Source organism: Spinacia oleracea, chromosome 4, assembly GCF_020520425.1.
Source record: "Spinacia oleracea cultivar Varoflay chromosome 4, BTI_SOV_V1, whole genome shotgun sequence".
Classification (NCBI taxonomy): Eukaryota; Viridiplantae; Streptophyta; class Magnoliopsida; order Caryophyllales; family Amaranthaceae; genus Spinacia; species Spinacia oleracea.
Genome location: NC_079490.1, coordinates 38,687,183 through 38,695,729, shown reverse-complemented (window position 1 = coordinate 38,695,729; position 8,547 = coordinate 38,687,183). Strand labels below are relative to the sequence as shown.

Here is an 8,547-nt window from a genome sequence, read left to right as displayed (position 1 = left end):
ATTGTCTTACATTGCAAGCGTATTTAGTCGTTTCTCAAAATGTGCAAATAGCGTAGATTCAAAATGTTGTTTTTACTTTATTGAAATTTAACGAAAGAATTACATCGAAAATAATCTTTTTGCTTCTTTTCAGATTCCAGTTTCCGGGATTTAATTGGAAGTTGTGATTTAGACTCGAACTTTCATTATTTTTTCTGATTATAACCCGTGTATGGATACAAGGAGGTGGCCTAGACTCAAAATAATAACGTGGCGTAAGCCTATAATACTTGACCAAGCGACTTTCAGACTTAGGCTAATTGGACCATAACTTTCGTTGGTTGACACTTTAGATTTTAACCCTTGGGTGTTCATTTGTCATGCGCCATTTTGCTTAATGTTGGCAAGGTAGTTAGTTGGGGAGATCGAATTTTCATTTTTGCAAGACTAGAATCATTAGTGCGGCTTCTCTCTTAGTGTGTATTGCTTTACCCCAATGGTAGCCTTACGGCATGCCGATTTGGGTATTTTCATGGTTCGTTATGTTGCATTCATGGAAAATCTTTTAGTCCGTACTTAGGAGTACTTCAAGGAGCGAGTGGCTCGAGAGGACTATGATAGTCGTGACCCAATGTGATCATAAGCCTTGAGGCCATTACTCTTTTTTTTGCCAATGGTATTGACACCTTAGGCTCACATTGGGGGTTGTGCGACTATGGAGGAATGATTTTCAGAATGTGACTGTTTCCATTTTGCAAATACTTGAATTACATAATATATTCTTTTTATTGGTGAGAGAGAGTATTGAGGCCGTAGATTCTTAGCAAGGGATGACAATTACATATGGGTGCTTTTTGATTTAAATGTTAGGAAGGGAGACTCAATATTGTTTAACCTTTTAACTTGCAGAACGACACCAAGCATTAGGACCGATTCTATGTATAAGACAACTAAGACTTAGGATTTAGATTGTACTTTGGCATAGCCTAGTCTAGACTCGGATTTATTTATTTTTTTATTCGAACATTATTTTTCCTTGAAAACTTTATTTGAACATCATTTTTTGAATACTTTGCCCATGTGACATTCAAGGTCATTTAATCAGCGTGCTCGGTTTAGTGCCGAACATAGTCGTCATAGGAGGCCTAGTGACGACACAATGAGTTGTTTAGTTTATAAGTCGTGTTTCAAATTCGAGTGCCTTTTATCCAATACGTCCTTGCAACATATTTGTCGCTCATTATTCTTTTTTTTATGCGCGGGCACCAAAGCAGCTGGACTTGACCAGTAGACCAGGCAACTTCGGCGCCCAGGCTGGGCGTGGAAAATGATTGGCGCCCGGCCAGGGGCGCTGAAAATGCGTCCCTGACTGGTACTCGTATTCTGTTCGCGTATCCTTTTTTCGTATATACGACTTGATTTTGCGTGTTTGCCTAATAACGTCCTTTATGCGTTGTGCGGCATTGTGGGATCCGTTACAGGCTGTCCTGGGCATCGCTTATTTTTGTGGCGATCGCCCGGGGCTGCGGAACACGTATTTTGGTACAACTCTTTGGCCAATGGGTGTTTATGAATGTTTGGGCAATTTTTAGGGTCGTTGGTTTTCTAGCATTATTTGTCACACACAATCACATAATTCGCTACACACAACTAACATTACAACATGAAGCAAAATAATATGTCACGTAGTTTATGATAGGCTTCTATGGGTAATATTTGCGTCAGCTTGGTACCTCCTCTATCGTCGATCCAACACATGCCCCGTTCGTGGAAGTGCATTCACGAGCGAATTTCGTCCCAAGAGGCCAATCACGATGTAAGCCAAGGGGGCATGCACCAATGAGAGGGACCTAGTGGGCGAGCGATTTGGTTTGGGATAGGTGTACTACTAGCGAAAGTGTCGAGTGGACAACATTCGAAGCGTATGCACCCCCGGGTGGCGATGGGTATCCTTATTCCCAACTCCCGAGATGAAACATGCCAAGGGAGCCAAGATTCGTTATGCGGTTCTGTCCGTTCACATTAATATGTTGGTTTTCAGGTCGTCCCAACTTGATAGGGAAATAAACGCGGGGTAGGATCGTTTCACCCTTCGGCTATTTTGATTACCTACGAGCAAGAGTATTTCATTAACAACCCCAGTGGAGTCGCCACTGTGAGGGGGTCGAAAAAGCACGAGGCTAATGCGTGACCTCGTCCCTCGTGGGCGTGACGTTTGTCAGATCAAGTGTAATTGGATTTCTTGTGAGTTTACACCCAATCGACTAGTAATATAGGAGTCGCCATTCAGTTTTTAACGACAATGAGAAAAACTGACAAAACCCGGTTATCGTGACATAAAGGGAGTGCAATTATGTTCGACCACGAAGGCCATAGGTTCCCTTGTGATCCCTGGTGTGGGGATCGCTCAACGTACACCCGCAGGGCAGAGATTGAGAGTTCGGGGGACTGTAACTACCGAGAGGAGTGCTCATCGATAATACTCCAGAGGCAGGTTATCCTTACTAGCTCAGCATAAATAATTGAAGGGACATGCGTTAAACTATTAAACTATTCTGAATTGATTTTAGCAATATGCAACACATAACACTAAATCGATCGTGATTATCTTATTTAGATTGATTTAAGGTACCTAGCATGAAAATTCAATTGTCCAAGGTATTATCTTATTAGGCGTGATAGATCAATCAAATTAATAGTTTGACAATTTTATAAAAGGGTGATGAAAGCGATTAAATCATATGAGGGACACATTACAACGCACCCTTTAGAGGTGTGTTGTGGTTCTCAGAAAACTAACCACTTGGCTTTGCTATTTCTCCTTTTATTTAATGAATCTCGGGTTTCTAAGCAATGTTCCAGTATTTAGGCTTAATTCATCAAGCTACAAGGGGTAGGACGCGTTCTGTTCGACTTTTGGGTCGATTGCGACAGAACGCCGGATCAATTTCGCAGCGTGAGGCTTAGGCTTAAGGCTAGAGTCAATACTCAGGTTATGGAATTGTGTCCCCTTTTCACGTCGGTTTTAGGCTGTATTTATAGGAAAAGGGTGTGTGGAAAGATAGATTTTAAGATACGAATCCAAAAAAAATCCGGAGATAAAACGACCCCAGGCACTTTCAGCGCCTAGGGCTGGGCGCCGAAGATTTCGGCGCCCAGATCCAGGCGTTGGAAATGGGATATGGGCCGAGTTCTTTGTTAGATTTGGACTCTTAGAATACGGAGCTTTTGAGATTTATCCGAGTCTTTTAGTGCGTATTAACTAATGACGGAATGCGTCTAGGCCCATTACGAACTCTAGGTTCGTTAGGAATTTAATTAATACGTAACTCTTATTTTCGAATTATACCAGGAATGCAAATTCTATCTCTTTTAGGATTTATGTTGGAGTTCAACACCTAATTCTGACAGGTTTCTATCTTTTATGATTTTGCCACTTTTAACAACTACCTTTTACGGCGGTTACTATTCTTAGCAGGTTTCTATAAATAGCAGTTTTGGCTGAAATGAAAGGGTGATTGAGATTCGTTATTTTATAGGAGATGCGTTGCCAAGTGGAGATTTATGTTCTCATCATCGAACCTTCCCTTTTGGGAATGGGGACAAAAGTAGGTGTCTACACTCTGAAACCGAGAAATACCTCTAGACATAATAAGGATGACTACTCTTACCTTATGTTCATGAGCAGGCATCAAGCGACAAAGGAATTAGGAAATGCACACTTGTCCCTAAGGACAAGTGAGAGACTTAAGGAAATAATGCACTTGGTCCAAGTATGCATTCAATGTTAAGTCTAATAAATGCGGTTCAGTATTAATTATCAAGTTAATAAGTTCTTTGAGATCAAGTGAACTGAATGCCTAGCTAGAGGCCGCTTCAGTTCAAGTGGAATTAATAATATTAATCCACAACTTACTCTTAACTGAACCAGTAGGGTCACACAAATAGTACGTGAACGGATCAAGTATTTAAGTGAATATATTATTCATTAAGTACTCCATTTATGAACATTCGGAAACGACGGATCACGGTTCCAGTGGGAGCTGAAATCGTCAAAAGGAAAAATAAAGAATACTTCGGAAATGATGATATTGCCGGAAATGGAAATATGGTTCATAACGGAAATATAAATATTATCCAAGTCAAAGATATTTCCCGAAACAAAATTATGGTTCGTATCGGAAAATATTGTCGAAAATGGAAATATTACCGGAATCGGAAACATTGTCGAAAACGGAAATATTACCGGAATTGGAAATATTATCGGAATCGGAAATAATGCCGGAAACGGAAATATTACCGAAATCTGAAAATATTGTCGGAATAGGAAATATTAACGAAAACGTAAATATTGTTCGAATCGGAAATAAATTCCGGAATCGGAAAACGAATCGGAAGCACGACGTGCGAATGCTCGACGAACGAGCTTGCGAGGCGCCAGGCCCAGCGCAAGCGCCAGTTCCAGCGCCAAGCAAGCCCGCGTAGAGCAAGCATGCTTGGGCCGAGCAAGTGCAGTAGCGCCCAACTGTTGGGCCGCGTGTTGTGTCTTGACGCCAAGCATTGCGCAACAACATGGACTCAGGCCACACGCTACAAGGCCCTTGGCCGGCCGGTTGCTTGCACGCTAAGAAAGCTTGTGCGCCAAGCTACTTGCGCGGCAAGTAGTTTGGGCCACAAGTTATAGTTTTACCAATTCTACTGAAATTAGACATTAAGGGTAGATCTGAAATACTTAGTATTTGATTGTCCCTAGAATTCTAATATTATTAATTAACTAGAGTCCTAATAGATTTAGTTACTTGATTCCTAGTAGGATTGTAATTCCTTATTTCCACCCTATAAATATGTGATTCATGATCATAATTTATTAACCTATTCCAACACATTAATTCAAGGGAGAATTTAATACTTGCTTATCACCGTTGTGAGTTTCCCGAGTGCACATAAAACCTTAGAGAATATTCTAGTTGGTTGAATCTAAGGCGGATCTGAACGTGTTGTGAACTATCTACGAAGGGGCGACATTTGGAGTCATGTACTTGTTCTTGTTCGGTTTAGGAGCAGCTAGGGGAGGCACGCATCACATAGTATTTATACTAAATTATGCTAATTGACTATGTGGCAATTAATTTGGATTCATGGTTTTATGGTTTTTCCGCATGAATTATATTGTTTATGTTATTCATAACCTAACATGACGGTATTAGGCCGCGCGTCAATGTAGGTTTATAACGACTTATGAATCGATTTTATTTATTGCGTATGTTTTAAGAAGTCAATTTGTACGAGTTTTTTTTATTTTCCTGTCATCCCAATTTCTCCTTAGCTCATGTTTTACTGAATTAGGCCCTTTGCTTGAGTGTATGTGCACTCAAACATTCAGCATTCCAGCATGAAATTATAATTTGTGCGTATTATCCTTTGGGGTGATTCGTAAATGCTATTTGGATCAATTTCATGACTCGTTCGATTAACGTAATTCCATAAAAACGCCTTTGGCGTAATTTTGAATTTGCACCTTTTTTTAATGGACATTTTTTACTAAACCAACGTATCGTTTAGATTGAGTGCGTTTTTTTCTTTGAATTAGTTGCATGAACACACACACACACACACACACACACACACACACACACACACACACACACACACACACACACACACACACACACACACACACACACACACACACACACACACACACACACACACACACATATATATATATGGAGTAAAGTGTGCGTTATTATCTTCTTGCCAATCACGGTGCGTTAGGGATTTTTCGCGCACAGAGTTTGGCGCAAGGAGAAAGTTGCGCTTGCCTGCTGCGCTGGTAATTTCTCACGCCAAGCTGCAGGTTCACTTTATTTTTTTGGTACCAGAATGTTTTCAGTCTGGCGTGAAAGATTTCTTGCGCCGAGGTGTGCGCGTTGGAAATCTTTTGCGCTGACCGGAATGGCGTGAAATATTTCTTGCGCTTAGTTCCAACCTTAGATTATTAACTTGATTTTAATCGACTCACAGCTAACTATTTATTTTTCAACCTTTTAAGTACCTTTATTAATAATCCTTTTTTTTTTATATCGTTGACTTCAAACCTTTGTGTCTGATTAATTATTTTCACACATAACACATAATTTCTACATAAAAATAACAATGAGCATGATTTTGCGGAATTTAAATATGTGCATATAGTTTTATGTAAATCTCTATGGTCAATAATAGGCTTGGGTGTCAGAAAGGTACCAAACCTATCGCCAATTCCCCGACAGGCTCTTTGTCGAAGTAGTCAGGTTCATGACGAATTATTTTAAGGCATATCTGATAAACGTTGGAGTGACGCATATCGAGAATGGACCTATGAGATAAGCGATTTGATTTTGGTGGATGTGCTACGATGCGGAGTGCCGAGTGGACAACATCCGACGCGCGTGCACCCCCCGGGGCTAGTAGGTGTCCTTCGTCCCAACTTCCGAGATGAAACATGCCAAGGAAGCCAAAATTCAGTGCCGGTCTGTCCGCTTTAATCGTATTGATTGAAAATTCAGGTCGTCCCAACTTAATAAGGAAATGAATGCGACGAAGCGGTGGATTTTTCCCTTGGGCTAGGTCCCCTTACTACTTGCGCGAGTATTTCAATATACTACCCAATGGAGTCGTCATTGTGAGGGGGTTCGGAAAAGACGGGTTTAGGACCTTTCCTTACTTCTTCCCTCGCTGACATAGGAAGGATGGCTGCACGATTCGACAAAGAAGCAAATTGCCAAAAATTGTTGAAATGATTTCTACTAGTCGAACCTCCCGTGTCCGATTGCTTAATAGAATATGTCACTAGTACAAAAATGCTCAATTGCGTCGGTACAATTGCGTCGCACATTGTGATGACTGACGCAAAATTGATTAATTTGGGTTAATAAAGTTCTTTGTGTCGGTTGTTTATTAATGAGCGACGCAAAGGTGCCTAACCCAATTCCTTTTCACAAACTTTTATATAAGGCGGTCTTTCCTGTAAGACCGCCTTGTTGTCACCAAGCTGCCACGTATGAGCTGAGTCAGCGTTTTATCTCCCAAAAAATATATATACATATTTTGCATTTCTTTTTCATTTTTATTTTCATAACCCTAATTCTCTCTCCTCCAAATTTCTCTGACCCCTTCTCTCTCCTCCAAACCTCTCTGATCCTCTCTCTCCTCCAAACCTCTCGGCCAACGCCGGTGATAACCTGGAGAATCGAGGTCGACGGCGGAGGATACCGGCGACGCGGTTAGGGCGGAGGTGAGAATTGTTCACTCGGCCTCCATCTGTCTCCTTCATTTCTCCTTCATTCTTGATTTAGTTAGGGTTTTGATTTTCCTTTTTATTGTTTAGTTTTGTTGATTTTGCAGATTAATTTACCGGAAAGATGAGAATGTGGTGGCCGACGAGCAGCGGCGAAGGGAGGAAGGAGATCGTGCGATGTTCAGGAAGAGGAGAGGAGAGACCGAGGAGGTTGCGCGATGAGTCGTCGTGGCTGCTGCTGCTCCTCGTCGGACAACCTAGTTAGGAAATTGCATGAGGAAGATGAGGTGTTCCTTATGAGGTGATTCTTTATCTTTCACATGTTGATTTGTTGATTTAGATTTGATGATTTAGATTTGATTTTGTTTTGTTTCGATTGAATTGATTAGGTTTTTCCAATCTCCTCTTTTGATTTAGGTTTTTTTGATTTTTGAATTACTGGCAGGAGGAGGCGGATTTGCCGCTGGTTGTTGGTGGTGGTGGTTGCCGCTGCCGCAATTAGAGGAAGGAGACGTAGCGCCTGATACTGAAGTTGCTCAGTCACGCGGTGGCTACTAGGCGAACGAAGCGAAGCTGCTAACCTCGCTAGGGTTTCGTAGCTGGAAGGAAGCGTTACTTGTTGGTCGATTATGCTGTTGTTGGTGTTTTAATTTCGTTTTAGTTAAGAATTGTAATGTTTTAGTTATGGTTTTTCTGTATTTAGTTAAGAAATAAATGGTTTAGTTGATTTTCTTAAGTGAATAATTGTTTAGTTAAAATTCATATGAGTTTAGTCAACATTTTCGGAGGGTTAGTTAATATATTTTGTGTTCCATTTGTCTGAGTTTTAGTCGTGGTTTAAGAAGTTTTAGTTAAGAATGATTTTGTTTTAGTTATGAATATTGTCGTTTTATTTAAGGTTAAATTTATTTTAGTTGAGAATATAATTTTGTTTTAACTAATAATCACTTTTTAGGTTTTTTGAGTTTTAGTTAAGATTTCTTTAGTGTTAGTTACGATTTTCTAGGAATTGGTTAAGATTTTTTGAGTTTTATTTACCTCTTTTGAGTTTTAGACAACGAAGTTCATGATTTTAGTTAAGATGCACACTTTTAAACATGCAATGAAACTAATTAGTTAAGTAATGGAATCAATTAGTTAAACATTGAAATCAAGTAGTTAAGCAATATAACCAATTAGTTAAGCTATGAAAACACTAAGTTTACAGATATAAAGAAAGTACTGTTAAGCCTGAAATTCAATTAGTTAAGCAATGAAACCAATTAGTTAAGCATTGCAATCAATTAGTT

General features: G+C 40.0%; 1 long non-coding RNA gene across 2 annotated transcripts; it reads left to right on the top strand.

Moving 5' to 3' along the window:
• The first annotated feature begins 6,967 nt into the window (after positions 1–6,967).
• On the top strand, positions 6,968–8,041 carry LOC130460031 (uncharacterized). 2 transcript variants are annotated; one of them, XR_008919849.1, is made up of 3 exons: positions 6,968–7,255; positions 7,366–7,559; positions 7,704–8,041. It is a non-coding gene; the product is annotated as an uncharacterized lncRNA (long non-coding RNA). The 2 variants fall into 2 exon arrangements; XR_008919848.1 differs by having other exon boundaries at positions 7,349–7,559.
• The last annotated feature ends 506 nt before the right edge of the window (positions 8,042–8,547 follow it).